The sequence below is a fragment of the Hylobates moloch genome, unplaced genomic scaffold (genome assembly GCF_009828535.3).
Source record: "Hylobates moloch isolate HMO894 unplaced genomic scaffold, HMol_V3 SCAFFOLD_9, whole genome shotgun sequence".
Classification (NCBI taxonomy): domain Eukaryota; kingdom Metazoa; phylum Chordata; class Mammalia; order Primates; family Hylobatidae; genus Hylobates; species Hylobates moloch.
This window is the reverse complement of record NW_026652284.1, coordinates 57,293,748-57,307,906: the sequence shown is the minus strand read 5'-3', so window position 1 is coordinate 57,307,906 and position 14,159 is coordinate 57,293,748.

Sequence of the window (14,159 nt, the reverse complement as noted above, 5' to 3'; positions counted from 1 at the left end):
TTCTGTTTAGGTGCTGAATCACATTTACTGATTTGCATAGGTTTAAACAACCTTGCATCTCAAGAATGAAGCCTACTTGATCATCATGAATTAACTTTTTGATATGTTTCTGTATTCAGATTGCTAATAATTTTGTTGGGGATTTTTGCATCTGTGTTCAACCTTGTCTTAGATCTTGGTGAGCTTCCTTGCAATTCATGCTTTGAATTTTTTATCTGTCATTACTGAGTTTCTATTTTGGTTAGGGACTATTGCAGGAGAGATAATGTTGGTGATGTCACTACATTCAGATTTTTTATGGTGCCACAATTCTTGTGCTGGTTCCTTCTCATCTGGAGACACTAGTGTTTCTAATTTTTGTAGTTATTTTAGTGTAGGTAGGATTTTTTCTTTTTCTTTCTTGCCCTATAATTTTTTTTATTATACTTTAAGTTCTAAGGTACATGTGCACAATGTGCAGGTTACTTACATATGTGTACATGTGCCATGGTGGTGTGCTGCACCCATTAACTCGTCATTTACATTAGGTATTTCTCCTAATGCTTTCCCTACCCCCTACCCCCACCCCACCACAGGCCCTGGTATGTGATGTTCCCCTTCCTGTGTCAAAGTGTTCTCATTGTTCAGTTCCCACCTATGAGTGAGAACATGCGGTATTTGGGTTTTTGTCCTTGCGATAGTTTGCTCAGAATGATGTTTTCCAGCTTCATTCATGTCCCTACAAAGGACATGAACTCATCCTTTTTTATGGCTGCAGAGTATTCCATGGTGTATATGTGCCACATTTTCTTAATCCAGTCTATCATTGATGGACATTTGGATTGGTTCCAAGTCTTTGCTATTGTGAATAGTGCTGCAGTAAACATACATGTGCATGTGTCTTTATAGAAGCATGATTTATAATCCTTTGGGTATATACCCAGTAATGGGATGGCTGGGTCAAATGGTTATTTCTAGTTCTAGATCCTTGAGGAATCGCCACACTGTCTTCCACAATGGTTGAACTAGTTTACAGTCCCACCAACAGTGTAAAAGTGTTCCTATTTCTCCACATCTTCTCCAGTACCTGTTGTTTCCTGACTTTTTAATGATCGCCATTCTAACTGGTGTGAGATGGTATCTCATTGTGGTTTTGATTTGCATTTCTCTGATGGCCAGTGATGATGAGCATTTTTTCTTATGTCTTTTGGCTGCATAAATGTCTTCTTTTGAGAAGAGTCTGTTCATAGCCTTTGCCCACTTTTTGATGGGGTTGTTTGTTTTTTTCTTGTAAATTTGTTTGAGTTCTTTGTAGATTCTGGATATTAGCCCTTTGTCAGAAAAAAATTTTCTCCCATTCTGTAGGTTGCCTGTTTGCTTTGATGGTAGTTTCTTTTGCTGTGCAGAAGCTCTTTAGTTGAATTAGATCTCATTGTCTATTTTGGCTTTTGTTGCCATTGCTTTTGGTGTTTTAGTTATGAAGTCCTTGCCCATGCCTATGTCCTGAATGGTATTGCCTAGGTTTTGTTCTAGGGCTTTTATGGTTTTAGGTCTAACATTTAAGTCTTTAATCCACCTTGAACTAATTTTTGTGTAAGGTGTAAGGAAGGGATCCAGTTTCAGCTTTCTATGTAGGGCTAGCCAGTTTTCCCAGCACCGTTTATTAAATAGGGAATCCTTTCCCCATTTATTGTTTTTGTCAGGTTTGTCAAAGATCAGATGGTTGTAGATGTGTGGTATTATTTCTGAGGGCTCTGTTCTGTTCCATTGGTCTATATCTCTGTTTTGGTACCAGTACCATGCTGTTTTGGTTACTGTAGCCTTGTAATATAGTTTGAAGTCAGATAGCGTGATGCCTCCAGCTTTGTTCCTTTGGCTTAGGATTGTCTTGGCAATGCAGGCTCTTTTTTGGTTCCATATGAACTTTAAAGTAGTTTTTTCCAATTCTGTGAAGAAAGTCATTGGTAGCTTGATGGGGATGGCATTGAATCTACAAATTACCTTGGGCAGTATGGCCATTTTCACAATATTGATTTTCCTATCCATGAGCATGGAATGTTCTGCCATTTGTTGGTGTCCTCTTTTATTTCGTTGAGCAGTGGTTTGTAGTTCTCCTTGGAGAGGTCCTTCACATCCCTTGTAAGTTGGATTCCTAGGTATTTTATTCTCTTTGAAGCAATTCTGAATGGGAGTTCACTCATGATTTGCCTCTCTGTTTGCCTGTTATTGCTGTATAAGACTGCTTGTGATTTTTGCACATTGATTTTGTATCCTGAGAGTTTGCTGAAGTTGCTTATCAGCTTAAGGAGATTTTGGACTGAGACAATGGGGTTTTCTAAATATACAATCATGTCATCTGCAAAGAGGGACAATTTGACTTCCTCTTTTCCTAATTGAATACCCTTTCTTTCTCCTGCCTGCCAAACTGAATCCAGCAGCACATCAAAAAGCTTATCCACCATGATCAAGTGGGCCTCATCCCTGGGATGCAAGACTGGTTCAACATATGCAAATCAATAAACATAATCCAGCATATAAACAGAACCAAAGACAAAAACCACATGATTATCTCAATAGATGCAGATAAGGCCTTTGACGAAATTCAACAGCCCTTCATGCTAAAATCTCTCAATAAATTAGGTATTGATGGGACGTATCTCAAAATAATAAGAGCTATTTGTGACAAACCCACAGCCAATATCATACTGATTGGGCAAAAACTGGAAGCATTCCCTTTGAAAACTGGCACAAGACAGGGATGCCCTCTCTCACCACTTCTATTCAACATAATTTTTTTTTTTTTCCCACTTTCCCTTTCCCACTCTCCCTAAGTGGTATCACTGTAGAGAATGCTGTGTAGGATCTTCTGGCTTTGCTTCTGTTGCCCCAATAGGCACTTCTGTTGTCGGGTTTTATATTGGGCTGTGCATTTCAACCTAAGAACCAGTGGATGGTGCTTATGGGTAAGAGCCAGTTTGGGCCAACAGAGCTGGATATATACTTGATCATTGTATGCTGGGAGAAGCTCTGTTGCCTCTGGCAATGGGCTTATTCACAGAATACACAGGGATCTGAGCTCCCTCCTTAGCCCCAGTAGGGTGGGGGCCAAGATGGTCAGGGCTTGACTAGACAGGTCTGCCTGCAGGCCCCTTGATGGCATGCACATGCAACAGTGCCAAGGGAGAATCCACTGGGAAGTCACCAAGTGCCCAGAGGCATGCCTAGGCATGGAGCTGGGAAACTTCCTCAGTCCCAGGTTTTCTGCACAGGGGATAGGGGCAGCCTAAACTCCCTGACCATGAGAGTGGGTGCTCCAGATGCCTGGAGATCTGCCTGGGTAGGGAGCAGAGAAGGCCTCACTGTACCAGAATCTCTGCCCAGGAGGATTGGGCTAGCTCAGGCTGCTGGTTCTGGTGAGCAGGTACTCCAAATGCCTGGGGATCTGCCTACACGTGGAGCAGAGAGGGCCCCACTGTACCATGATCTATGCCTAGAAAGCATGAGGCAATTTAAGCTGCTGAACCAGGGGAGCATGTGCTCCTAATCTCTGGAGATCTGCCTGTGTATAAACAGCCCCCTTCCCCTGCGCCTGCACCATCGCACCATGATCTATGCGTTGGAAGGGTGGGACAGCTCAGGCTTTTGATTCAGGCAAGGGAGTGCTCTGAATAGCTGGAGATCTGCCTGGGCATGGAGCAGAAAGGGCCCTATTCTACCACAATCTACGTCAATGAAGGATAGGGTAGCCAAGCTACTGGTCCAGGCATGTAGGTGCTCCAGATGCCTAGATTTTTGCCTGGGGATGGAGTGGAACAGGCCCCACTGCACCACAATCTCAGGAGAGAAGGGAAGGGCGCCCAGCAGTAACACATGCAGACCAGTTCCAGGTTGCCAAGCTGACACTGGCTGCAAGTCTTGTCATCCAGTAGAAACTGCAGCTGTACCAGATCTCCTCCTACCTCAGGCCTGCAACAGGGGAGACCACAATTCTGGTACCTACTGCTGAGACACTTTCCACAATTCTGGCTGTGGAGTCCCTACTCTGCTCCAGAGCAGGTGCTCCAGTCTCTGGCCTGATACAATGCCTGCATGGCTGTGCTGCTAGGTCACCAAATAATGGCTGTGACTTTGTATGCACCCTGATCAAAAATGGCATTCTGCTCTCAGTCCTGGATGTGGGAAAATGCCTGCAGCTTTTCCCAAGGTCTCTTACTCACAAAGTCTCCAAGCCTCTCCCCAAGTTAGCTCTTGGCTTTGGGAGAAACAAAGTGCTCTCCCTTGGCCTGGGTTTCTTGAATCTGCAGTGAAAAGGTCAGTTACAGAGGGAGGCCCTTGCCTCTTTCACGTACTGCAGGTCACTCATTTTTATCAGCCGGACACTGATAAAATCAGAATCTGAGGTGTCCTTCACAATTGTGATGGATTCCTATTTTCCTTTTTGAATTAAAGCTGACAGAGTTGGTCTTTATGCACTGTCTTGCTATTTCCAAGTGGTGGAGGTGTACTAAAAGTCTCTAATCCTCTGTCTTGGGGGGAACAAAATCAACTTTTTTTAATGTCTATTTCTTTTATCTTTCAAAGAGTACATAAATCATGAAACAAGACAGAATATGAGAATATGCCTTCATGTTTTCAGGTAGTCTCTTATTTCCCCTCTTTTCCAAAAAAAAGCTTATAGTTTTAAAATGTTGGGAAAAAATAAAGTAAGCACCATTTTGTATAATGTCTTTTACCTAATCCAAAATTGAGTTGTTATTCTGGAAACTATAAAAAGTCAAACAAGGTTGAGAGCAGTTACTCTTAAGGCCAGGAGATCCATAAGTGTAGTATTCTGTAGGTAGTTCACTTCCCTTGTCATTAGCAGCAGAATAATATATTCTCATTAACAGGTTCAACTTATGTCTATGCTGAAACCTCAGAACCAATAAATTATATATCTACTTAGTTAAGTAAAACTGATTTTCAAAATCAAGTGGATGTGGACATGTTTATATTTATTAACTTCAAGAGATCTATCAGAAGGAAATGATAATGTTTAGTGCCAGACTATTCATAATAAAGAAAGATGTGAAACAACATAAATGCTCAACAATAGGGAAATAAATAAAATAGTATAGCAATTTAGTTGACTAAAATAATGTAATATAAATACAACAGGAAAGAATTTCATGCAGAAATATTTATGAATATTTTCAATTACATGAGAAAGTCCTCATAATGTAATACAAAATTAAAGAAATAGGATACTAAGTTAAGTATAATATGACCTCGCCAATGAGATAAATAGGCACATAGTATGTCTTGCTAACAACAAATACCTCTCAGTCATCAAATTTTGATTTTCTTCTTTATGTTTTTCTGTATTTCCCAAATTTTCTACAATGAGCATATAATTATTTTTAATAAGACCCAAACAGGTTATTACTTTAAAATCTCATGACCAGTTTTGTTTCAGTTAATCCAAAGATAAAACATCTTCACAACTTGTAAACAAGTTTTTTGATGTGAGATAATTTAGGAGGTAAAAGATTCTAAATTACTATAGTACAGATTTTTACATTAAATAAAGCCTGCCTTTACAGCCAATCACAACTGTAGAAAGTCTGAATTATTTCATATGTCTTAAATTACATATTAAATATTTGACTCCATACAATATATGCATTTTAATCACTTAGAAGTATGTAGGAAAGTCTAGAGCTAATACACCAGATCTGAACAATTGACATCAATATTGAATATTGTCAACTGCCTAAGCTTATAAAGTCACTATATTTCCACAACTAAGAATCTAACAGGGTTTGACCTAGGATTTTGTATTTCTTCCAGATATCAACACAAATGCTGACATTTCTGAGTATTGTTATGGTTTGGCTGCCAATAAGAGACAATGCAAACTTGAATCTCAACTGAGACCTAATCTAAATAATCACAGTTGGCCAGGCACGGTGGCTTACGCCTGTAATCTCAGCGCTCTGGGAGGCCGAGGTGGGTGGATCACCTGAGGTCAGGAGTTCAAGACCAGCCTGGCCAACATGGCAAAACCCCGTCTCTACTAAAAATGCAAAAAATTAGCTGGGCGTGGTGGTGCACACATATATTCCCAGCTACTTGGGAGGCTGAGGCAGGAAAAGCACTTGAACTTGAGAGGTGGAGGTTGCAGTGAGCCGAGATCACGTCAATGCACTCCAGCCTGGGCAACAGAGCAAGACTCTGTGTCAAAAAAATATATAAAATAAATAGTCACAATTCTGAATTATTGGAGCTGAAGTCTTTACTGTTCTTGAGGTCTTCAGAATGATTCCTTGGTAAATATATCTCACTATGCACTCAGAAAATATCATCCTCTCCTGACAGCCTCTATTTTAAATCCACACCAATTTGTAAGAGTGCCTTTCTAGTTACCAAAAATAATAAAATACTACATTTTTTTCGCTACTTGAAATTATAATTACTTGCTTTAAAAATACTTAGTTCTAGACTAAATATAGAGGGCAAAAAAAAATTTAAGAGCAAGGATCCTCATCCAATATTGTGAGCATTATTTCTTAGTTTTCCTTCTCAGACCTAGTGGAATATTTCTCAGTTTCAACTTGATGACTCTCTCAAACAGCAAAATAGCCTTTGAGCTCAGTGAGGACAGAGACTGTATCTTTCTCATTTTTGTGGCACTACAGCCAAAAACTGACTGACACAATACAGATGCTCTGTAAATGTCTATAGAAACCAAGAGAGTCTGCAGTTTGATCATCAAGCCCTTCACAAAGATTGAGCAGAGCAGCCGATGGTATTAGCATAGAGAGAATTCTATACTCATGTGTATAATGTTGTAGAAAGGCCACACCTCAGGTTTGTAGTGTATCTTAGTATTGCCATTTTTAATTTAAAATATCCTGTGGTGTTCTTGCTTTGAGAAAAAACCGTTGGAATTCAAGAGCACAATAAGAGAATTAATAATTTTGCTTTGAAAATACATGCAATTTCAGAGCTATCAATTTTAGCTATGTCTCTTTAAATACTTTTTTCTTCTAGAATCCAACTGGGTAGATGAAGTTTGTTTTTTTTTTTTAATTCCATTATAGAAGTAATAGCCCTGTTTTGGTGTTTTGTAAGCAGATGATATTCTGCTGGTGACTTTGCAATAATGCATTGCTCTGAATTCTGAATTCTATTGTTTTACATCTACAGCAGCGTAAAGTGTATTTTTTATAAACAACAAACTTCACCTCATAAAAATTCATTACATAAGGGCATAAGCAAGTGTTTTTCCTTCTAGTCATTGGCAGTAAGTGATTCATCAGTTTTCCACAGAAAACCAATTTCATTGCAGATGTTCTGTAATTTCCAGTCCTCCTGAATAGTGGAGCCATATCACACAATCCCAATGCAAAGAACATAAGGACTTTTTAAAAGGTCTGTGCTTAGTCTCTTTAATAGGATTGAATATCACTTGCTGTCTCATTGGTTTTATTTTTTAAAAATTAAGAAATCAGACTCCTTTTCTTTCCTATGTATGTTGATTCCACACAGGGTGGATAACTGGTAGCAAATTCAAAACGAACAGATTTCTTCGTATTTGAAACAATGACATTCATTATTTTCCCTGGAATCAAAGCAGAAATATTAAGAGCAACAAAAGTTTTCCCAAACCTAAATTCTTTTTCTTCAATCGTGCTTAATTTCACTCTTTTTTTTACCCCAGGGTAAGGAAGTCAGGCAGAGGGCTGGGGGAAATTCAGGAAGTGTCCATCTGTCAATTAATGGAGCTCTTGAGAATTTTCCTCAGGTAAATTTCTTCCACTGATAACTTGAGTGTGGTTTTGTCTAATGTTTCAAGGTTGAGAAGTGGAAGATGGGTATTCAGTATAAAATATGGAGATAAGAGTGGGGGAAAGCCTGCAGACTCAATGATGGTCTAAGGCCATATATGATAAATGAAAATTTCTCAGAAGTACAGAAGATTTCTCCCAGAAGATTAAACATCTCCTAGAAGGCTTATGAAATTAAAGTCCAATTTTTTTAAGAACATCATCCTTGGATTGAAAGGTTGAATCAAAAGCATGATAATTAAATTTACTTATAATACAAAGTTATGAGCTATTGCAAGGGTGAAGTGATAGATTTTCAAGATAACCAATATGGTTCTGAAGCTGGTCCTTATTTACTCCTCTGCCTTCCATTGCAGCTCTGGTTACCCACATATTTCCTTTAATGAGTTAAATAAGTAATGCCCATGGACTTGGTCTCTGCAGGGCCACTATTATGCAGAGGTCTCCGCGTGTGTTTTAGAGGTATAAATATCTGCCCTTAGCTCTGCCATGGTTCCTGGCATTTAATCATCAATTAAAAGTAGTATGTCTATAAGGGCAGAGCATTATCTATAACATAAATTCCATGCAATGTGCTGCCTTCTTTTGTGGATTTCCTGCCAGCACCAGTCAGACGTTAGAGGCAGCTGGAGTGGGAGAAAGGTGGCTCGTATACATACATCTATAAACTATAGAACCACCAATCAAAGTCTATTCTATTTCCTCATCTCCCTAACCACTAATTATTTTTTACACATTACCTCTTTTTACTTACTATCCTCTAAATTCATGTTCATTTTATTTGTATTTTTTTTTTTTTTAGAGGCAGGGGTCTTGCCATGTTACACAGGCTGGTCTTGAACTCCTGGCCTTAAGCAATCCGCCTCGGCCTCCCAAAGTGCTGGGACTATAGGTGTGAGCCACTGCATCTGGCCCTCTAAGTTCATGGTAAACTGGCTTCTCCTTTATACAAGCTAAAACTTAAGGCCACATGAATGATTAAGCCTAGCCTCCCTCCTCATTCAGCCAAATGATTATTGAACACTTTTTCCAATATGTTTTTTTCAATATGTTAGGCATTAAGAATCCAAAGATAAATAGGAGATTAGAGTCTACCAAAGGAGAAGGCAATGGGAGTAAATAGACAAAGTGCTTGGAGAGCATTGAGAAATGAGTGATTTATTTCATCAGAGACCTGTAGAGGCCTTCCAGGGACAAAGACATTTTGGTTTAGTCTTGAGTTATGTAGATGATATCTTCAGGTAAAGAAATTTAAAAAGGACATCAAAATGGGATATACATACATGTACACACACATGTCACCCCCCCACACACACACATATATATATATGTTTGTATGGATATGTGTATGTGTGTGTATACACAGAACCGACAGATTTCCTCATGTCTGAAAACAATAACATTTAAGAATATCTTAAGAGTATATAAGTTCTTGAGATTTAACACCTGAGCCCCTAACATCCAAGTTTAGATGAGTAGTCATTCATTCAACAGATAATCATCAAGGACTCACAGTCTGCCAGACACTGTGCTAGGTAAGCATCAAGGATGCAAAGACAGTAAATACAGGACATGTTTTCTGCCCTTAAGAAGCTCACAGTTTCCCTGAAAACTAGTTAATCACTATGGAAAACAGGGTCCCGTGAGAACAGAATTTTATGCAAGAACAAGGTGAAGATGGAATCATAACATAAGACATCCTTTAGGAAAGAAAGCACAGGCTGGTAATCCCAAATTGAGATTTTTCCAGGACCATTAGGAAAGGCTAAGGATGCCTTCGAAGAGAAAGGGAAACAAAACTAGAGAAAAGGCTGTTGAAGGAGGACAGACCAAGTAGCAAACAAATTTTGGCCGAAATGAACCAAAAATTCATCATTCTACCAGGTGGCTAGTACCCTTTTAGAACTTTTTATTCTGTGAGATGTGTTATAAGCCACTCTTTACAAAAGAGGCAACTAAGTAATTTTCCCAAAGTTATACAGCAAGGGTGAGAACTAAGGTCTTTCTGATGCAAAATCTACCCTCTTTCTACAACACCCAGTCGCCCTTCAATTTTATCTCACAATTGCCACCAGAGGCTCATTGTTTAACTGGCTTGTCCATACCTTCTGCAAGACACTGCTTTCAACAAAAATCAGAAATGTGTCAAAAAAATTTAAAAAAAGGTCATGCAGATGGAACTACCACTTAAAGTAGGGGCGATATGAGAATAGAAACCAACTAGAATGTCCTGAGTAGATATAATTGAGAAATAGGAGAGATACAGTATATTCTTGAGATACTTGGATACTTGAGAGGAAAAGCCCTTGTCAAGACTTTCTTTGACTCAAGAAAGGGAGAATAATGATTCAGAAAGGGAAGAGTTATTATTGTTTTCTCAGAACTCAACATTGTGCCTCGTCCATGGTCGTACTCAATAATTACTTGTTGAATGACTAGAAGAATGAATATCAAGGGAAAACACTGGAGATGCTAATTTTAACTTACGTATTGGCAAAGCTATTTTCTGGTGGTGATGTTTTTAATAAAAACACCAAGTATTGTTGGGAGTATAGAGAAGCTAGCATCTTCTTAAACTACTGTATCAGTGTAAATTTTTTTGGAGAGCAGATTGGTTATATGAATCAGCAGCTTTAGAAAATGCCTCCTTTTTCACAAGAAATTATACTTCCATAATTTAATACTGCTAATAGAGGGATTTATTTACCAGGATGTGCATCTCTACTTACTATGGTGAAAATTGCCAACAACCAAAAATCTCCCAAAGGAGATACACTAAATAAACCATCGTGTAAAAGCATGTAGTTTTTCTTTTCTATTATTTAGTAAAAAGTAAAAGTTGGTTTTAAACAGAATGTACAATATCATCCCATTTTCCTAAATACAGAATATGTATATTTTTATATTTATATAAGTCTATTACAAAAGGCTACATGAATTTGTAGTAAAAATGTTGGCAATAGCCATCTATGGGAGATTTAGGTAATTTTTATTCCCTTCTATGTGATTGTATGTATTCTCCAAATTTTCTACAATAGATACATAATTATTTTATAAAAGGAGAAAAATAGGATCAGGCTGATGGCTCAGGACTATAATCACAGCATTTGGAGAGACCAAGGTGATAGGAATGCTTGAGGCCAGGAGTTCCAGGCCTGCCTGGACAACATAGTCAGACCATGTCTCTACAAAAAAATAAAAATAATTACCTGGGTATGGTGGTGAATGCTTATAGTCCAAGTTACTTGGGAGGCTGAGGCAGGAAGATTGCTTGAGCCTGAGAATTTGAGCAAGACCCTGCCTCAAAAACAAAACAAAACAAAACAAAAACAAAAATTTTAAAAAAACATAAAAATGTAAAAGCAAGCAACAAAATGAGAAAAATATTTTCAAATTATATAAAAGGTAAAGAGTTAATGTACTTAATTCCCACCTATCTACTAAAAAATAATGAGCACAAATACAAGAAAAAACAATCCTCCGAAAAAAAGAGATGAAAATGGCTAATGGACTTATAAAAATATGTTCTACTTGGCCAGCAATGAAAGAAATGGTGATTAGAACAAATTAGAATAACAATGTACTATATGAATATGAATATTTATTGTTGTTGAAAGCCCAGTAATGATATACTTGGGGAAAGCAGTTTTCCAGTATGAATGAAGAGCCTTAAACAACTCATAGCTTTTGACCCAAGATTTCTACTTCTCAGAATCGATCATAGTAAAGCATTCAGAAATGGGGACAATGAATTATGCAAAATATGTATATTACAAAGTGATATGCACTCCTAGGGTTTACATATGTATATGTTAGAGGAATTTATGGAATAAATCCTAGGAAAGCTTACGTTGAGTCACTTGAGGTGTTTTGACTGAGACTGAAAATTAAGGAAGATAACTTCTGCATGTTAACATACAATATTTTCAATTGAGTAACAATGATAATATCCTAAATTCAAGTATGGTTGGTGTACCATAAAGATGTACATTTCTAGTCATTTAAAAACTGTTACTTGAATTGAAATATTGTTTTTTTTAGTTAGCTTGTTAGATCAAGCCAACAAGGAAATAAAAAAAAAAATGAAGAAAAGGGTATTGTGTTTGTTGTTATTGCTGTTGCTGCTACAGTTTTTCTCTTAAGTGCCTGTCACATGGTAACATCCTATAAATGAATATCGATGAATGGACTTTCTACAAATTAAATGTGAGTCCTTCTTTTTAAATAGTAAGGTGTTTGAGTTTCACTGAGTTCACTGTACCACCGATTTTTCCAGTGTTTATTTTCCTCTATTTCTTACAATTCTAATTAAACTACTATCACCAGAAATAGGTATTTGTATACATAATTGCTAGACCCAATGTTCTACTTGGCTAAAAACACCAACTCTTAGATATTCTGATCTGTCAGAAACTGTTTCTAATCTTCAGTGAGGGCTATGGTTTGGAAGGTAGAGTGTGTTCCAAGATGCTCAGCAACCTCTTGAACCAGGAAACAGGATCTTTATCTTCCTGACCTTCTATTTATCTTTTGAAAAGACAGAAGCAATAACATTAGCTATGTAACTAACCTGCTAGCTCAGGTTCCTCTTTGTCCTTCTTAGTGGGCTCTTTCCATTTTTCTGTTTTCTTTCAGCATTCTCTATTGCTGGAGTATTTGGGGAAAAAAAACTGTTCTATTAGCTTACATTGTTTACAGAAGAAAGTTTATTTTCTTTAAATTAGTTGGCCAAGTTAACATTCAGTGAAAACAAGGTATTTGATGTTTATTATTCTTACTTTCTTGTTTCAGTGAAATATAGATACTTTATACTTGTACACTTATTAACAAAGTCAGGTCCTGACTGAAGACCTCTGTTTTGAAATAAAAATGATGTCCTAGCTCTAAAGTACATCCAATCAAAGCAATTGAGTTCGAAGCACAAAACAACACTAGCGATCTCATTATCTACGTTAGAAAATATGGGAAATGCAGGCACATAATCTAGCCAAAGACTAATCAGGATTTCATCCACAACTCTTCATACTAAAATAATCTATCAAGTAGGATGTTTAGGCTAAAGCTATCTGATACCTATGTAAAATCACAGTCAACTGTAGTAAACATTATACTGGTATGCAAATATAAAAAATTAAGTGTTTCCCGAGGTTCTTCTATTCTTTTCCTGAATCTTTGTAGTTCAGGGATTGTTCCTTTTACAAAAACTAAATGAACTTCTTCTTCTTCTGTTCCATAGTCAGCTCTTATCTGTGATCATAGATTTACTGGCCACAGTGCTTATTTGGTAAGTAATCATAAAATCACAGGCTTGAAAGTACTTTTTTAAAGAATACCTCTATAAAACTTTTATCAATTGGGTATTCAGACTCCATTTTATTACTTTCAGTAACTGAATTCACAGTCTCCCAAGAAAAAAATCAGTCATGCTTTTGAGATGTTTTATTTACTTAAAGTGCTTAAAGTGTTTACCTGTCATTTCAAAATAGTTGTCTACCGGTTATAATTCTGTCCTGTAAAGCCATTAGAAAAAGTAGAACATTCCTTCCTCAAGAGAGTTTTTTTTATATATTTGAAGTAAGATGCAGCATGATTGTCTTCCTTTACTCATGTCCAGTCAGTCACCTCTAGCACCAACCATACACCCACGCGGCAATGGAAGTTGGGTCAAGGAGTGGCATGGGAGCTGAAATTCAGGCTGCACTCTATGTGCTAAGTGTTGGACCCCAATACTGGGACTGTATCCACCCATAGAAGAAGGTGTCTTTTTATAATTTTCATGAAGGTATTTCCATTTGGTCCACGTGTCATGCTTTTTATCTATGCGATTTAGTTTATCTCAAGAAGGAACCTTCTGCTTATTGAGACAAAGTTGTCATCTGAGTTTAGGGTACCTGTGTTCTTTACATGACATGATTTCTACTCTCCCCTCTCTGGTTGCTTCCTAAATTTTTCCATTGTTATCAATATGCCAACATCACTTTCTTCTCAAGGATAGATTTTTTCCTAATCTAGTTGTTCCTAAAAGGTATATATTGTTATGCAATAAATTATACTGTAGCACCATTTTTATTATCCTGTGATTCTACCCTTCAATAGCTCTTGTCTAATTACTTTATCAAAACTGAACTTTTGGATCTGGCTTTCAATGACTTACAGATTGGATCTATCTTACTTGAAAATGTAACCCAAAAGGTTCAAAACAACGGATTATCATTATCCCCCAAACCGCCTCTTTACTATGTTCTTTTAATTGTCCCACCATCTATTTAGTTACAATGAAAGAAAAGCTGTAATTATTTCTTGACTTCCCCTCCTCCCTCACCCTCGCATTCAGTTGGTACCCCAGCTCTG